Source organism: Manis pentadactyla, chromosome 3 (genome assembly GCF_030020395.1).
Source record: "Manis pentadactyla isolate mManPen7 chromosome 3, mManPen7.hap1, whole genome shotgun sequence".
NCBI classification, from domain to species: Eukaryota; Metazoa; Chordata; class Mammalia; order Pholidota; family Manidae; genus Manis; species Manis pentadactyla.
In genome coordinates, this window is record NC_080021.1 from 140,915,331 (window position 1) to 140,934,525 (window position 19,195).

Below are 19,195 nucleotides of genomic sequence, written 5' to 3' on the forward strand. Positions count from 1 at the left end.
AAACAAACAGAATCAATGGCTCAATTAGTTGCTGATGAATGAGAGACATTAACGGAAACCTACTTAAGGGCAAATGAGATGGAAGTTACTGTCCACTGCCTATGAAGGCAAAGCATAACTAGGAGAGCCAGAGGAGCAATAAAGTGAATCTATTGTACCCGTGTGAAGATCCTGATGGTGGCCACCTAAGGTCACTAGACCGTAAGAGGGAAGTGATGCAAGTCAAGTCAGAAAAGCCAGAGCTGATGTCCAACACTTCCTTGGCTTTGGAGGGCTTGGTGGAACAGGGCGTCAGTCAATAGTAACAAGAATATTGGGCTGTCAGGGTTAAGAAATATTGCTTTAGAATTTTCTAGTATGGTCACCTTGTAGGTCATCAGTTTGTTTGGTGGCATCCTCTGGGACATAAGGCCTAAGGGTGCTTCCCAAACTTCCACGTGCTCAGGGACCACCGGGTGCTGTTTTAAGACACACATCCGGGCTTCGTCCTTAGTTCCAGAAGGTCCCGTTTGCAAAGTGCCCAGAAATCATCTGTTGCAAAGAGTCAGAGGGTCACAGCCCCAAACATAAAGGCTTGAGATTTAGCTGCCGTGGAAGATTATGACCAACTGGAAAGGGTCGGTGGAGGAAAAATAACTCATCTGTGAGCACCGACCCCCTAAATACTTTAATTCCTCTATTCTGGGCATTGCCGCCCGGGAGCGCGTCAGGAGGATCGCGCCAGCGCAAGGTGCGTGGCGCTGAGTGCGGCTGGGCTGCGTCCCGGAAAATTCCCTCCGGACCGGGTCGGGGGTGGGGCTGGGTTGTACGTCGCGGCCCCTTTGTTCTGCCGCAGGCGACCACCCACGCGCCCCCTCGGGAAGCATCGCGCGCCTCTCCTTCTGTCAGAGCTGCGTCCCGAAGGGGCGCCAGGGGCCTGGAGGCCTGGAGGGGACGCGACGGCGGCGGTTTCCGGGCTCCGCCGAGGGGCTGCCGGCGGCCGGGCGCACGCACCGTGGGACTGGCGTCCGCGCTCGGCCCCACCTCCTCCCGCGCCGCCGGCACCGCCCGGGGGCGGGGCCTCGCGCTACGGAGGCTGTAGACGCGGCGGATCCGGCGGCAGCGGAGGCGGGAGAGCGGCGGGAGGCACCGGGGAGACAGGCCCGCAGTGCCGAGCGGCCGCCCGAGCCGCGGCTGGAGGTGAGTGCAGCGCGCGTGACCCCGCGTGCGCGCCGGCCGCCTGGCCGCCCTGACCGTGGTCGTTCTCCCCGCCCCGGGGCCCGCGTCAAGGGACCCCGCGCCGGCCTGCGGAGGCCACGCCCCTCCCGGCTGGCGCCCGGCCGCAGCCTTTCTCGGCATCGGCTTGGGACCGGCTCTGCACCTGCCCGCGCCCCAGCCTCGGCCCCAGGGCCTCCGCGAGGATTCCCTGCCCCTGGGAGGCCCGTCTGGGGGTGAATCGGGCTTCTCTTTGTGTTCTTAGCCTTGTCACGCTCCTCGGCATCCAAAGTCAAAAGCGTGCACCGCCAAAGTGGCACGAGTGTCCGTCCTGCGGTTGGTATCATGCCCGCCTGACCATGGCCTGTGGTGTATTGGTGACCCCTGGCTAAAGACAGAGTGGAATATTTTTTAACCCCGAAAAAGAGGTTGGTGACGGAGCCGCAGGGTAGAGCTGGGGCCTTCTAAGGTGTGTTTGATCTTTGCAGGGACTTATGAACTTCCTGCTGAGAGCCGAATAATGCCGCCGCCTCTGAAAAGGAATCCAGGTGTGGCTCCTGGACTGGAGAAGCTGTCAAATGAGCTAATCTCATTTGGTTGCTTGCTTATACAGTACTTGCTTGTATGATTGAAAACTCCGATGCAAAAATAAGGAAATGAAAAAAAAAAAAAACTTTGAGAGTTGAAGGAGATTGTGCATTTGGCAGTTTGCCCATTTTCACATTAAAAATTTTTTTTTATCTTATAGGCAAACAGTTTTGACCAGTAGGTTGAATTTTTTTAATTAATTAAGTTGATAGGAAATAATCTGCAATTTTTTTGTGACATTTCTAGTATACCAAGATTCTTAATGCAGAGATACACTCCAGGGAAGCCTGGGGTTTCACAAAGCTTACCTGATTTAGGGTAATCATTTTTCAGTAGGTCTGATGCCTACAATCAAATACGAGACAAACACATTCTGAAGCCTGAACAATGATAAATATTAATATACCTGATGCAGTACATCTTCCACCCACTTAGTCCACAGAACTACTACACTGGAGGGAAGGAGAGCGGTTGATGTATCTCTGATGAGTGTAAACCCTGGCTCTGACTTACTGCCCTCAGACTTGATCACTCTCTGTCATTTCTCACCTGCGTCTGTCCCTTTCTGTTCAGCAGCACTGATTCTACAGTCCTGGAAGTCAGTAGAGTACCTTCTGACCTGGGCAGCCCTGTGTCCAGTAGGAGCCCAGGGCTCTCCTAGCCTCGCCCTCTGGGCAGCTGCACACCCTTCCAGCCAGCCAGGGGCTTCTGAGCCCATCCTTTGTTTGGCTTCCTTGAACCTTTCTCTTTCGTAATCTGGTCGAAGTGTGGGACGTGCACTGCTGCAGCGGCATCCGTGAATCAGCCCAGGTGGTGGCAGTTGCTGCTGCCTCAGTGACCAGCAGAGTCAATAGGAGGGCCGCTGATCGCTGGTTCTGTTGGGGTGATGAGTTTGTTCTCGGTTCTTGTCCTTCCCGCAAGAAAGAACTGAAGGGCAGAGACATGGTGGTGAAGCAGAATGAAAGTTTTATTTGAATACAATCTAAGGGGAGAATGGGTTAGAGTCATGGTAGATCAACGCAAGTTGACTCGCTTATCTGGAGTAGGACAGAGTAAAGTCTTATGCTTTAAGTCTGGAAAATGGAATGGAATAGCAAAGTGACTGCACTGGAAGAGCACAGAGACAATGTGTAATAAGTTGAGCAGTAAAACGTCTTCTGAAAGTACACACTCCAAAAAAGGGGAGTGTGGGCAACCTCAGAGAGGAGGAGGCACATTAAGGGCTAAGGATTCTGTCTTTTAAGGCTTTTAAGAATGGGATAAAGGTAAAGGGCCAGGGGACATAGGCTTGTCAGGTGGTCTCATGACGTTTATCTCCAGTGAGAGACAATATGTCATTGTCTATAGACGCTCCTTTAGGTAATTCTGTGGGACAAACCATTTGTTCCTTTCTAAGACAGTGGCTATTCCCGAGTCTTGGGAACATACCAGTTAAGACTGTCTTAAGGTAAGTCGTTGGCTGAATCTAACTTCCCAATTCTCTTTCAAAAATAGAATCTTAGCCTTAAGATAAGTCTCTCGAGAGGGGCGGAAGATGGCGGCGTGAGTAGAGCAGCGGAAATCTCCTCCCAAAACAACATATATCTATGAAAATATAACAAAGACAACCCTTCCTAGAATAAAGACCAGAGGACACAGGACAATATCCAGACCACATCCGCACCTGAGAGAACCCAGCGCCTCGCGAAGGGGGTAAGATACAAGCCCCGGCCCCGCGAGAGCCGAGCGCCCCTCCCCCCAGCTCCCGGCGGGAGAAGAGCAGGCAGAGCGGGAGGGAGACGGAGCCCAGGACTGCCGAACACCCGGCCCCAGCCATCCGGGCCAGAGTGCAGGGTGCTCGATACTAGGAAAACAGGGCAGCAAGAACAGTGATCAGGCACTGGAGGCTGGGAGACAGGACATAAGAAAAGCGCGCGACCATTTTTTTTTTTGCTTTTTTGCTGTTTTGTTTTGGCGAGCGCTTTTTGGAAGTCTTAAAGGGATAGGGACCCCAATACTAGGGAAACAGGGCAGCAAGAACAGTGAGCAGGCACTGGAGGCTGGGCGACAGAGGACATAAGAAAAGCGCGCGACCATTTTTTTTTTGCTTTTTTGCTGTTGTGTTTTGGCGAGCGCTTTTTGGAAGTCTTAAAGGGATAGGGACCCCAATACTAGGGAAACAGGGCAGCAAGAACAGTGAGCGGGCACTGGAGGCTGGGCGACAGAGGACATAAGAAAAACGCGCGACCATTTTTTTTTTTTTGCTTTTTTGCTGTTTTGTTTTGGCGAGCGCTTTTTGGAAGTCTTAAAGGGATAGGGACCCCAATACTAGGGAAACAGGGCAGAAAGACCGGTGAGCAGAGGCCTGAGGCTGGCACCGGAGAATAAAGAAAAACGAACGACCACCCCCTTTTTTTTTTTTTTTTTTTAATCAAAAAAATTTTTTTTATTATTATTATTATTATTTTTTTGTGGTCGTTGTTTTGTTTTGGCGGGTGCTTTTTGGAAGTCTTAAAGGGGCAGGGCGGGTCACTTAATCCAGAGGTAGGGAATCCGGGATCTCTGGGCACCCTAACCCCTGGGCTGCAGGGAGCAGGGAGGCCCCTTACGGAGATAAATAGCCTCCCAGCAGCTCCTGCTCCAACGCGACTCCACCATTTTGGAGTAGCTGCCCGAGCCAGGCCACGCCCACGGCAACAGCGGAGATTAACTCCATAGCAGCCGGGCAGGAAGCAGAAACCCTGTCTGCACGCAGCTGTGCAGCACAAGCCACTAGAGGTCGCTGTTCTCCCAGGAGAGGAGGGCCACAAACCAACAAGAAAGGAAGTCCTTCCAGCCATCACTCGTCCCAGTTCTGCAGACTATTCCTATCACCACGAAAAGGCAAAGCTACAGGCAGACAAAGATCACAGACACAACACCAGAGAAGGAGACAGACCTAACCAGTCTTCCTGACAAAGAATTCAAAATAAGAATCATAAACATGCTGACAGAGATGCAGAGAAATACGCAAGAGAAATGGGATGAAGTCCGGAAGGAGATCACAGATGCCAGAAAGGAGATCGCAGAAATGAAACAAACTCTGGAAGGGTTTATAAGCAGAATGGATAGAATGCAAGAGGCCATTGATGGAATTGAAATCAGAGAACAGGAACGCATAGAAGCTGACATAGAGACAAAAGGATCTCCAGGAATGAAACAATGTTAAGAGAACTGTGTGACCAATCCAAAAGGAACAATATCCGTATTATAGGGGTCCCAGAAGAAGAAGAGAGAGGAAAAGAGATGGAAAGTATCTTAGAAGAAATAATTGCTGAAAACTTCCCCACACTGGGGGAGGAAGTAATCGAACAGACCACGGAAATACACAGAACCCCCAACAGAAAGGATCCAAGAAGGGCAACACCAAGACACATAATAATTAAAATGGCAAAGATCAAGGACAAGGAAAGAGTGTTAAAGGCAGCTAGAGAGAAAAAGGTCACCTATAAAGGGAAACCCATCAGGCTAACGTCAGATTTCTCAACAGAAACTTTACATGCCAGAAGAGAATGGCATGATATATTTAATACAATGAAACAGAAGGGCCTTGAACCAAAGATACTGTATCCAGCACGACTATCATTCAAATATGACGGTGGGATTAAACAATTCCCAGACAAACAAAAGCTGAGGGAATTTGCTTTCCACAAACGACCACTACAGAACATCTTACAGGGACTGCTCTAGATGGGAGCACTCCTAGAAAGAGCACAGCACAAAACACCCAACATATGAAGAATCGAGGAGGAGGAACAAGAAGGGAGAGAAGAAAAGAATCTCCAGACAGTGTATATAACAGCTCAATAAGCGAGCGAAGTTAGGCAGTAAGATACTAAAGAGGCTAACCTTGAACCTTTGGTAACCACGAATTTAAAGCCTGCAATGGCAATAAGTACATATCTTTCAATAGTCACCCTAAATGTTAATGGGTTGAATGCACCAATCAAAAGACACAGAGTAACAGAATGGATAAAAAAGCAAGACCCATCTATATGCTGCTTACAAGAAACTCACCTCAAACCCAAAGACATGTACAGACTAAAAGTCAAGGGATGGAAAAACATATTTCAGGCAAACAGTGAGAAGAAAGCAGGGGTTGCAGTACTAATATCAGACAAAATAGACTTCAAAACAAAGAAAGTAACAAGAGATAAAGAAGGACACTACATAATGATAAAGGGCTCAGTCAAACAAGAGGATATAACCATTCTAAATATATATGCACCCAACACAGGAGCACCAGCATATGTGAAACAAATACTAACAGAACTAAAGGGGGATATAGACTGCAATGCATTCATTCTAGGAGACTTCAACACACCACTCACCCCAAAGGATAGATCCACTGGGCAGAAAATAAGTAAGGACACGGAAGCACTGAACAACACAGTAGAGCAGATGGACCTAGTAGACATCTATAGAACTCTACATCCAAAAGCAGCGGGATATACATTCTTCTCAAGTGCACATGGAACATTCTCCAGAATAGACCACATACTAGGCCACAAAAAGAGCCTCAGAAAATTCCAAAAGATTGAAATCCTACCAACCAACTTTTCAGACCACAAAGGCATCAAACTAGAAATAAACTGTACAAAGAAAGGAAAGAGGCTCACAAACACATGGAGGCTTAACAACACGCTCCTAAATAATCAATGGATCAATGACCAAATCAAAATGGAGATCCAGCAATATATGGAAACAAATCACAACAACAACACTAAGCCCCAACTTCTGTGGGACGCAGCAAAAGCAGTCTTAAGAGGAAAGTATATAGCAATCCAAGCATATTTAAAAAAGGAAGAGCAATCCCAAATGAATGGTCTAATGTCACAATTATCGAAATTGGAAAAAGAAGAACAGATGAGGCCTAAGGTCAGCAGAAGGAGGGACATAATAAAGATCAGAGAAGAAATAAATAAAATTGAGAAGAATAAAACAATAGCAAAAATCAATGAAACCAAGAGCTGGTTCTTTGAGAAAATAAACAAAATAGATAAGCCTCTAGCCAGACTTATTAAGAAGAAAAGAGAGTCAACACAAATCAACAGTATCAGAAACGAGAAAGGAAAAATCACGACGGACCCCACAGAAATGCAAAGAATTATTGGAGAATACTATGAAAACCTATATGCTAACAAGCTGGGAAACCTAGGAGAAATGGACAACTTCCTAGAAAAATATAACCTTCCAAGATTGACCCAGGAAGAAACAGAAAATCTAAACAGACCAATTACCAGCAACGAAATTGAAGCGGTAATCAAAAAACTACCAAAGAACAAAACTCCCGGGCCAGATGGATTTACCTCGGAATTTTATCAGACATGCAGGGAAGACATAATACCCATTCTCCTTAGAGTTTTCCAAAAAATAGAGGAGGAGGGGATACTCCCAAACTCATTCTATGAAGCTAACATCACCCTAATACCAAAACCAGGCAAAGACCCCACCAAAAAAGAAAACTACAGACCAATATCCCTGATGAACGTAGACGCAAAAATACTCAACAAAATTTTAGCAAACCGAATTCAAAAATACATCAAAAGGATCATACACAAAGACCAAGTGGGATTCATCCCAGGGATGCAAGGATGGTACAACATTCGAAAGTCCATCAACATCATCCACCACATCAACAAAAAGAAAGACAAAAACCACATGATCATCTCCATAGATGCTGAAAAAGCATTTGATAAAGTTCAACATCCATTCATGTTAAAAACTCTCAGCAAAATGGGAATAGAGGGCAAGTACCTCAACATAATAAAGGCCATCTATGATAAACCCACAGCCAACATTATATTGAACAGCGAGAAGCTGAAAGCATTTCCTCTGAGATCAGGAACTAGACAGGGATGCCCACTCTCTCCACTGTTATTTAAGATAGTACTGGAGGTCCTAGCCATGGCAATCAGACAAAATAAAGAAATACAAGGAATCCAGATTGGTAAAGAAGAAGTTAAACTCACTATTTGCAGATGACATGATACTGTACATAAAAAACCCTAAAGACTCCACCCCAAAACTACTAGAACTGATATCGGAATACAGCAAAGTTGCAGGATACAAAATCAACACACAGAAATCTGTGGCTTTCCTATATACTAACAATGAACCAACAGAAAGAGAAATCAGGAAAACAACTCCATTCACAATTGCATCAAAAAAAATAAAATACCTAGGAATAAACCTAACCAAAGAAGTGAAAGACTTATACTCTGAAAACTACAAGTCACTCTTAAGAGAAATTAAAGGGGACACTAACAGATGGAAACTCATCCCATGCTCGTGGCTAGGAAGAATTAATATCGTGAAAATGGCCATCCTGCCCAAAGCAATATACAGATTTGATGCAATCCCTATGAAACTACCAGCAACATTCTTCAATGAACTGGAACAAATAATTCAAAAATTCATATGGAAACACCAAAGACCCCGAATAGCCAAAGCAATCCTGAGAAAGAAGAATAAAGTAGGGGGGATCTCACTCCCCAACTTCAAGCTCTACTATAAAGCCATAGTAATCAAGACAATTTGGTACTGGCACAAGAGCAGAGCCACAGACCAATGGAACAGACTAGAGAATCCAGACATTAACCCAGACATATATGGTCAATTAATATTTGATAAAGGAGCCATGGACATACAATGGCGAAATGACAGTCTCTTCAACAGGTGGTGCTGGCAAAACTGGACAGCTATATGTAGGAGAATGAAACTGGACCATTGTCTAACCCCATATACAAAAGTAAACTCAAAATGGATCAAAGACCTGAATGTAAGCCATGAAACCATTAAACTCTTGGAAGAAAACATAGGCAAAAACCTCTTAGACATAAACATGAGTGACCTCTTCTTGAACATATCTCCCCGGGCAAGGAAAACAACAGCAAAAATGAGTAAGTGGGACTATATTAAGCTGAAAAGCTTCTGTACAGCAAAAGACACCATCAATAGAACAAAAAGGATCCCTACAGTATGGGAGAATATATTTGAAAATGACACATCCGATAAAGGCTTGACGTCCAGAATATATAAGGAGCTCACACGCCTCAACAAACAAAAAACAAATAACCCAATTAAAAAATGGGCAGAGGAACTGAACAGACAGTTCTCCAAAAAAGAAATACAGATGGCCAACAGACACATGAAAAGATGCTCCACATTGCTAATTATCAGAGAAATGCAAATTAAAACTACAATGAGGTATCACCTCACACCAGTAAGGATGGCTGCCATCCAAAAGACAAACAACAACAAATGTTGGCGAGGCTGTGGAGAAAGGGGAACCCTCCTACACTGCTGGTGGGAATGTAAGTTAGTTCAACCATTGTGGAAAGGAGTATGGAGGTACATCAAAATGCTCAAAACAGACTTACCATTTGACCCAGGAATTGCACTCCTAGGAATTTACCCTAAGAACGCAGCAATCAAGTTTGAGAAAGACAGATGCACCCCTATGTTTATTGCAGCACTATTTACAATAGCCAAGAATTGGAAGCAACCTAAATGTCCATCAATAGATGAATTGATAAAGAAGATGTGGTACATATACACAATGGAATACTACTCAGCCATAAGAAAAGGGCAAATCCAATCATTTGCAGCAACATGGATGGAGCTGGAGGGTATTATGCTCAGTGAAACAAGCCAAGCGGAGAAAGAGAAATACCAAATGATTTCACTTATCTGTGGAATACAAGAACAAAGGAAAAACTGAAGGAATAAAACAGCAGCAGAATCACAGAACTCAAGAATGGACTAACAGGTACCAAAGGGAAAGGGACTGGGGAGGATGGGTGGGTAGGGAGGGATAAGGGGGGGAGAAGTAGGGGGGTATTAAGATTAACATGCAAGAGAGGGTAGGAGAAAAGGGAGGGCTGTACAACACAGAGAAGGCAAGTAGTGATTCTACAACATTTTGCTATGCTGATGGACAATGACTGTAAAGGGGTTTATAGGGGAGACCTGGTATAGGGGAGTGCCTAGTAAGCATAATATTCGTCATGTAAGTGTAGATTAGTGATACCAAAAACAAAGAAAAAAAAAAAAGGGCAGTTCCTGTGTGGTAACCTCCAACGAGTTCTACACAAGGGTATAAAGGGCATATAAAAGTGTAGGCAAAGGGTCTGTTTGTGTTTATACAGAGGATCAAAGCCTAATTGGGCTACCCCAAAAATGAACTAAGATACGATATGAAAAAGAACTTCCAACATCTGCACTCTCTGGAAGACTCATGCCAGAAGATGATCATCAAAAAACCCCAACAAAGATCCACGCACTGCTACAGCTGTAGATGCACTCATCCCACCCGTTCCTGGACTTGCCATGGGAATGAGGAAGGAGATATCTAAACTGGCCTGTGCATACAGTAAAACAACAAATTTGACTGGATCTATACTGTTGGAACTCAACCAAGAATTTGGAGAAGTGCAAATTGTAGCGCTCCTAAGTCTTACAACTACAGACTATTTACTGTTAAAAGAACATATGGCATGTGAACAGTCCCCAGGAATGGGTTGTTTTAATTTGTCTGATTTCTCTCAGACTGTTCAAGTTCAGTTGGACAATATCCACCATGTCATAGATAAGTTTTCACAAATGCCTAAGGTGCCTAACTGGATTTCTTGGTTTCACTGGAGATGGCTGGTAATTACAGATATGCTTTGGTTATGTAACTGTACTCCTATTATGTTAATGTGTGTGCGCAATTTAAGTAGTAGCTTAAAACCTATTCATGCTGAAGTACTCTACAAGAAGATATGCCAAAGAAATAATCAATCTTCCCATGTTTTCTTCCGCCTGCTACTTCTATAGCTTTTCTTCTTCCTTCCTAATTACAACCCTTACATAGAATTCGTGCCTCGTATCAAATTTATCGAGTATCATAATTCTTCCAAGTGGTAAAGATACCTCAAGACAAATGCTGGGCATAGAAGCCACAGGGCATAAATATGCAAAGATGTAAAAAGCTAACCTTTTCAAACAATAAGGCTTCTCTCTCACTTACCAACTTCACATTTCCCTGTATGGCCCCGGAAGATGACTGGTTAGCCAGAGACGGGTAAGATTCCTCAAGGGAGGAACAACCTAAGACAGGCACAGTCGCAGGGGGGCCATCAGGTGAGAAATTGGGGATCAACAGAGGTGAGGCTTAGAACCTCACCCCCCCTGTTCTGAGAGAAATCTTCTGCATACGTGGATGTTTTATTGCCCTGGTCTAGCTTGGATTAACACATAGTCTACAGGCACACACCTGATCATCTACATTTGCTCTCTTACAACACTAAACTATGTTTTCTACCTTTATCTTGTATGTACCTACCACTTCAGCATTTTATTAAAAATAATAATAATAAAGAGAGAAATGTAGTATCCACACATAAATCAAGTATAAAAACCAAATGAGTATTCATATTTGAACTGACTGTTTAGAGTTCATAATGCATGAGCAAAACTGAAAGTTTCTGTGATGACTGCCCTTGTACTGTTCACTATGTAACTTATTCATTATGTAAGAATTTGTTCTCCATGTAAGAACTTGTTTGTTATGCCTCAGATGATTGGAGACTGACGAAAATTAGGCTTGGGGTGGATTAATGATTGTGCATTGAGCATTGACTCCCCTATACAGAATTTTGTTGTCGTTAACAATCATTTGATCAATAAATATGAGAGATGCCCTCACAAAAAAAAAAAAAAAAAAAAAAAAGGACAGACTTCCAATGGTAAAATAAATAAGTAACCGGGATGTAATGTATAGCATAAGGAATATAGTCAAGATAATGTAACAGCTTGGTAGGGTGATAGCCGGAACCTCGAATTATGTATATAAATGTTCTACCACTGTGTTGTACACTTGAAACTAATGTAATGTAATACTGTGCGTCAACTACCCTTCAATAAAAAAATAATTATTAAAAAAAAAAAAAAAAAAAAGATAAGTCTCTCCTGTTCTTATTATGCTAATCTCAGCATTTTTTCTCAAAATATTTACTGATTTATTTTGCTTTTACTCATTAAATTTGTCCTTTAGTAATGTTAGAATGTACTAATCTTTTGTTTGAATCTTGTTATTTGCAAATCTCTTTGTTTCTAAATTTTACTTTTGGCTTAAACCAGATCTGGGAGAGCTGTGTGCCTGTGCCCCATCATTATGGGCATTTATAGCATGATGTTTATGGAAATTTGCTTTGGCATTATTCCCTCCCTGTGTTAAAGACTATAGTAAGATGTAGCCCTATTTAATTCTTTTCTGTATTTATTATAGGTGTATTTATTAGAGATTATATGGAGATGTTTTTGAAGGCTTTATTATTTTTTTTTCAGTATGACAGTGCCTTTCTGTGGACCTGGGGGAAATGTTTTTCCTTAGTAACAGTGGGCTTGTACAACTGATTGCATTCTATCTTTGACTGGGCTGCTGGAAGTTAAGAGTCAAATGTGAAAGTCACCTCTGAAAGTAATATGTAACCTTATGTTTTGAATTTCAGGCATTAACCTTAGCTTCAGCCTATTTTTCCCATCTCGTTTTCCTCTCTGTCCAACTTCTTTACTTGGGTTAGAAAAAAATTGGTTAGAAAAGTTCTTACTGTAGATACCCCATGTATTTATTTTTACTTTTATTTCTTTGTATTTTATGCTACCAGAATCCCTTTTGGAATGAGGTTAAGTTTCAAATAAAAACAAATAATAATATTTTACTTACATATTCCAACTCTGCTCAATGGATATTTCCAGAAAGACTGGCTGAGCATCTCCAAATTTGTGGCTCATCATCTGTGAACATCCACTGCACCAGAATTTTTTTTTCCCAGTTGTAAAATTGAGAACTTTTTTCAGTGCTCAAGTGTCTCAAATGACCAGATAACATGGAGGTGGATTTACAAAGTGGAAGGTTACGAAACTCAACTATCACTATTCAATAAAAGTATTTTGTTAAACACAAAATATCTGTAACAAATTCTAAACTTGATGTAACAACAGTACAAGAGTTGTAAAAAGAAGACTATCCAAGCCCAGTTGCAGGACATGGAGGTTCTTCTATTTGGAAAATCTAAATCTCTAAAGTTAATAAGGTGTTTGTCAATTTCAAGAGGTATTCTTAAAACAAAAGTCATCTGAAGTGGATCCATATCCTGAAATGTAGAGGCGTTAGTGGCAAGATTCTACACAATGTCCTGAGTGGCCACAATAAACATAGTGTTCTTGTATATTTGGTCCTACCTCTTCCACTGTTTCTGGCATCACTGAGTCCCTTTACTCCCATTTGCTTCCAATATAGTACTTCCATCATGCACCTGGGTTTGATTTATTTCCTAACCCCATCAAGGCTTTCTCCTTTTGTTAATTTAATCTTACTATTTCATTACTTCCTTAACAGGATTAAATTAAAAAATGGATCCATTCCTATTCTAGACTATGTCTAGAAGCCATTATGGTTTGGAAATGGGCCACTGATTTAAAAGGCATGGGTTTTATATTCTGACTGATTACTTGAGGTCCTCACACAATATAATTGTGGTTCAGATTTTCTCTTTTTTTTTTTGGTATCATTAATCTATAGTTACATGAGCAACATTATGTTTACTAGACTACCCCCATCAAATCCCCCCCAGCCACGTACCCCATTGCAGTCACTGTCCATCAGCGTAGTAAGATGCTATAGAATCACTACTTGTCTTCTCTTTGTTGTACAGCCCTCCCCGTACCCCCCGCCTATATTATGTCTGCTAATAGTAATGCCCCCCCCTTTTTTCCCCCTTATCCTTTTTTCCCCCTTATCCTTCCCTTCCCACCCATCCTCCCCAGTCCATTTCCCTTTGGTAACTGTTAGTCCATTAGTCCATTCTTGGGTTCTGTGAGTCTGCTGCTGTTTTGTTCAGTCAGTTTTTTTCTTTGTTCTTATACTCCACAGATGAGTGAAATCATTTAATACCTGTCTTTTTCTGCCTGGCTTATTTTACTGAGCATAATACCCTCTAGCTCCATCCATGTTGCTGCAAATGGTAGGATTTGTTTTCTACTTAAGGCTGAATAATATTCTATTGTGTGACTTTTTGGCCAGCCAATTATAGGGATAATGAAGGAAATGGAACTGCTTATTTGAAGTCTTGATCCCTCAATTTGTAGTACAACTCAGCTCAGTTTTACTGGTTATTAAAACAGTATCAGAGTTGGAAATGCATTTAATACATGACTCAATTTCCATAAAAGTTAATTTCCTGACTTTTCAGTTTGATTTCTTCAGAAGAGGAGGGCAAAACAAAGCCAGCCACTCCAGCTTTGGAGTAATTAAGGAGTAATTTGATCAAACATTTCCTTTCTGTGTATTTCTCAAAGTTACTACTACACTACAAATTTTAGCAGAAACATTTTTATTAGGCACAATCTATGAGGGAAAGAGTCCATAGTAAAATGTTTCACAATCAGGGTTGGCAACACCATCATGAGACCACTTCTTACTGCTATTTTTTTAGGATGTGTTTGAGATAAACTTTTGATTTTCAGGATTTAGAATGTTCAGATTACAGAAGTGAGAGTGACAGTCACTGATTTTCCCATACAAGCCCAATTTATTAATATGGGAAACAACTTATGGAAAATTAAAAATATATTGTGGTATTATAATTTTAGATGTTACTTCAATGCAATATTTTGTTACCATATTAATTAATAAAAGATTGGTAAATGTTATTCCAGTGTTTCTATCTCAGGTGATGCTATAAGAAGCAATAAAGAAAAAAGGAATATCAGTCTTCGGATTCCTAGAGTCCAGGATCATTTGCCTTCATTAAAAATGTATAATTCATTAAATTATGTGAAACTATGTTATACTGATTTTACCTTTTAACTTTTTTAAGAGCACCTTCTTATGTATCATTTCATTCTGTTATTGAACAAGTGTTAAAAGTCTGTTTGAATCCTACTTGCCCATATTGAAAAACTGGTATCTCTTCCACCCACCAAGTAAACTCTGCTATTGCTTTGCTTGTGCCTCATCGGCAAACCTTTTTTAGCCCCTAGGGTTCACCTCCACTAGACTCACTTCACACCTGACTTGATCTGTACCACTTGTTCTTCCTTTCTCCCCACTCCCACCCTGTCTTAGACATCTTAGAAGCCTCTTGGCCTACAATGCAAACATCTGACAAGCGTCAGTGCATTATTTTCCTATCTTTATGATCAACCAAAATTTTAATATCTTTTCTCTCAGTCTCCCAGAATCCCTGTTACCAAATGTACTTTACTGTCTTGCTCTCTTGGTTTATCACAATCACCCCCTTGTTGTTTCAGGGGCATTTCTAATAATGGAGGAGAGGGAGGCTCAGAAAGCACCTCCATGTTCTAGGCCACAGCGCAGCGTGGTGACGAGAGCACCAGCTTCAGTCAGACAAGCGAGGCTCACAGCCTGTCTCCATCAGGCTGTTTTGTGACTTGAATCTCAGTTTCCTCATGAGTGAAATGGGAATAACGATGTCTATATCATAAGGTTATTATGAAGCTTAAATGGGCAAAATTTTCAAGATTTTCACAGTACATTGTAGGTGCTAATCAAACTCAGTATCATTTCTCTCCTAGGAAACTGTGTATGAGTAATAAAGGAAGTATTCTCAATTATAATATCCTACTTAAAATCTATGTGAATCTGTATGGCATCTTTAAACATCCACCATTTTAAAAATAAAAATTAATCCAAACTTGTAGATTTGGTCTATGTGTTTCCCTGAATTCCCCTTTTTTCCACTAGACAACCTATAGAAGATTTGCTGACCTCTGCCATTCATTTAGAATTTCAGATTTGTGTATAACAGTCCCACAATACTAAACATTGGTTTTCAGTATTTATAAATTATTAGAATAGTGAATTATAAAATAAAACTTAGAATTGAACTGAACCTTATAAATAAATTAGTTAATCCTCTCAGTTGACAATGAGGATCCTTCATTCCAATGGATTACTCAGCCAGTAATAGTCAGTATTAGATTTCTGATAACTGATCCACTTTTTTTTCTAATTTTTTCATACTTTAATTTTTATATAACTCAAAGGCAATTAACATTTTAAAGACATATACTTATATTCCCCTTTGATAATACAGCAAACATAGGAATGAACTCATTTATGTTTTCAAATTGCCCCTCAGTCACCAATGGAGCACTCGATAGCTCTTGAATTAATATTATATGAGTTATAGCTCTATAATGTTTACTAAATGCGTCCAATTTTAAGAAAATTAAGTTGAAAAATAACTTACTGTCTTTAAAATAAAAGTTTATTCATGATTAAAATTTCTTCTCATAAGAAAAGTAAAGAAATGTAACCTGAAATTTTTCCTTTACTAAGTTATGTAGATATCCTAGTTCTTAAGATACTGGTGAGATCCTTCTGGAATTATATTTATTTGTCAAATCCATTTTAGGAATATTTCCAATGAATGTAACTTGGAAACAGAATAAATTTTCTCCATACATCCCTCCATACAATGTTATCCCAGGAGGAATACTGGTCTAATATGCCACTCATTTATTAGTTAATTACTAAAAAGAAGGTAGATACTATAAAGTTGGAGTTTTATGTGATACTTTAATGTTAGCACTTCAAATAGATTTAGAAAAAGGAGTTGTTCCTATCTATTTGGATGCCATTTGACAGAACTGTGTTTGATGCCTTCTGTCTTATCTAACCCAAACTTGCTAAGAATATACTGAAATATATTCAGTAAGAATATACTGAAAATATAAGAATTTAACATATAAAACAATGGGCAAAATAATTGAATACAGAAAACAAGCATGAATTACAGAAAATGTTTTGAGAGATTTTGGACTTTAGAAAAAACCTGACTTCACTCATTCATATATATTTGAAAAATAACAACTATAGTATTTTAACACCCCCAATTTAGAAAATAAGATGCAAAGAATGACAAGGTAAAATATACTTTGGGTAAGGCAAGTTAGTTTTTCTGGGCCTCAGACTCTGCCTGTAATCAAGAATCCATGCAGATTACTGTGCATACAACCTAGACCATACTGGGAGCTTAACTGATGAAAACAATTTTTAAAAAAAGACTGTTCAATGGAACCATGAAGTTACTTGTTTCCCATCCACCTCTTCTTCTTTTCACCTCTATTCCCAGATAACTCACTTGATGTCTTCAAAACTCAGCAAAATATTTTTCCTGTCTCTCTTTTGCCCATCTTGGCCACCTTCTCAACTGCATCCACCTATTTTGTGTTTCCACTTGGGCAAATCTCAATTTTTGAACTCACACACTGAACTACACAGGCTAAGTTCCCTCCCCTACTAAATGGTGAGTTTCCTGAGAACAAAAAAATCTTTGTTCCACCTCTGGAAACCTCTTCTTACTTCAGTACCTGGGGCACAGACTGAGAGCTTCGCAAATGTTCTATAAATAAGCTATGAACGAATGAATGAAGATATTAAGGCCCAAATAGGATGGTATATGTCAAAAAAACAAAAACAAAACCCTGTAAACCATAAAACATTACATACTCCATTCTTAACCCAACCTAAGGAAGAGAGGTCAGGGAAACATGCATGGAGGGTGTGACAGCTAAACTGGACCTGAATAGAAATTAGGCTAGAAAGGGAAAAAGAGGGAGACTTCCAGGTAAGAGGAACAGTGTATACAAAGACAGACCTAAAATTTAGGAAGAGCTTAGAAATAGAAGAGAGAAAAGTTCTGTGAGGTTGCACAGAATTTCTTCTTTGTGCTATACTAGTTTATATGATATTAACATTGTTTTATGCATGATCAGTCAAAAAATAACTTTCAGCAAGTGTTCACACTTGACAGTATTTGTTTTGCAGAGGAATCTAAAGCACTTAAAATTTTTTTTACATTAAACATTCTCACTCAAAAACCTATCTAAAAAATATGGTGGCTATTATAAATAATAGGATATGAAAAAGCACATATAATTGAAATTTTATTACAAGTAGAGATAATATAATTATCAATGTTAAAATATGGCTAAATCTCCAAAATTCATTTATTTCTCTTACGGGACAAAATATTTCTCTTTCATTTTCTTACTAGTACTCTTCTGTCAAAAAAAAAGCACCTTGTTACATAAGTCAAATCACTTTACTTTTTTATGTTGCTTTCATGGTCCACTCAGTGAGAAGTAAAACATGTTTTTAAAATATTGCTAAAAGTAATCAATTTAGACTAATCTTTAATTTGGTAGTGTGCTTATAATTAACACTGCAGAGTTAAGCACAGTGGTTAAGGAAAAAAATAAAATTCCAGTTCATATAACCAGTGAACATACTTCCAGAGTTCTATTTTAATTATTATTTTCTAGGATATGATAAGTTCGAAACTCTGACTATATCTTCCTTTTTGTTCATCAGGTTTTAATAAGTGCCTCAAGAAACAGGCAGGGAACAGTCAGACCTGATGGGGACGGCGGTGAACCCACACACAGGTCCCACAGAAATGCGGCGACCACTGCTCACCTCAACACAAGCGCTGCCATGCCAGCATAGAGACCAGACCTCTAGATTTCTTAGATGTATGGCTCATCATATTTATTTGAAATCTCCATTCTAAATTTGACACCTAATTCATATGGTAGAAAAATCTGTCCAGACTAAACAAATTATGTATATGAGATACAAGTTGGAAACCTTAGTTTACTGTAGTATTTCCTTTTTTTTTTTTCTGTTCTCTGACATAGACCATACAGAAGGCTTATGAACCTTTGCATATGTTTTCAAGAATGTAGAGTTGGATCAGATCACACCATCTTCAGAAAACTTCGTGGTGACATACTGCTTACCACAGTAAGTACTGATTTCTCAACTAGACGTTCATTGCTCAATAAAATGTGTCTCCAACATCTAAGCTATCACCTCATCCTCAGATTCTTAAGTTTCGGTCAAAATGGCTACACTCCACTTGCGCATTTTTCTCAAAACCCATTCTTATTTTATTCTTCAAATCCCAACTTAATCATTATTTCATCAGGAAAAAAAATGTGTTCATTTCCTTATTCTTCTAATTGTCTCAGTGCCTAATTACTTATATGATTGGTAAAACTTGTATCCAATATTGCTTTGTATTAAAGTTATTAAAACTAAAAATCTCCCATAAAAATTGCTAAGTCAGGAACTGTCTTAGTCATCTACATACGTCCTTTCCCCAGTAATGTGGCAGGCACTAAACCGATGTGTGTTAACTGAATTGAATTTCTTGGTTTCCCTTTCATACCAAACAATCTTGGAAAAATCGCAGAATGAGATGTTTCTTTATGTTAGTTATTAGTACATGTTGTAAACGTAATAATGTAAAAATATGTATCGTAAGTTCATACTATTTCAGGCTAATAATCAAAGGGGAGGAGGGTGCAGATTTGTTAA

General features: G+C 40.4%; 1 long non-coding RNA gene across 1 annotated transcript in view; it reads left to right on the forward strand.

Annotated features, from left to right (window-relative positions):
• Positions 1-1,052: 1,052 nt before the first annotated feature.
• LOC130682975 (uncharacterized) overlaps positions 1,053-19,195 on the forward strand; it is a 30,136-nt gene continuing 11,993 nt past the window's right edge. Inside the window, exons 1-4 of the long non-coding RNA XR_008996491.1 lie at positions 1,053-1,179; positions 3,277-3,474; positions 18,188-18,348; positions 18,514-18,619. This is a non-coding gene — a long non-coding RNA (uncharacterized LOC130682975). The remainder of the gene's footprint in view (positions 1,180-3,276; positions 3,475-18,187; positions 18,349-18,513; positions 18,620-19,195) is intronic.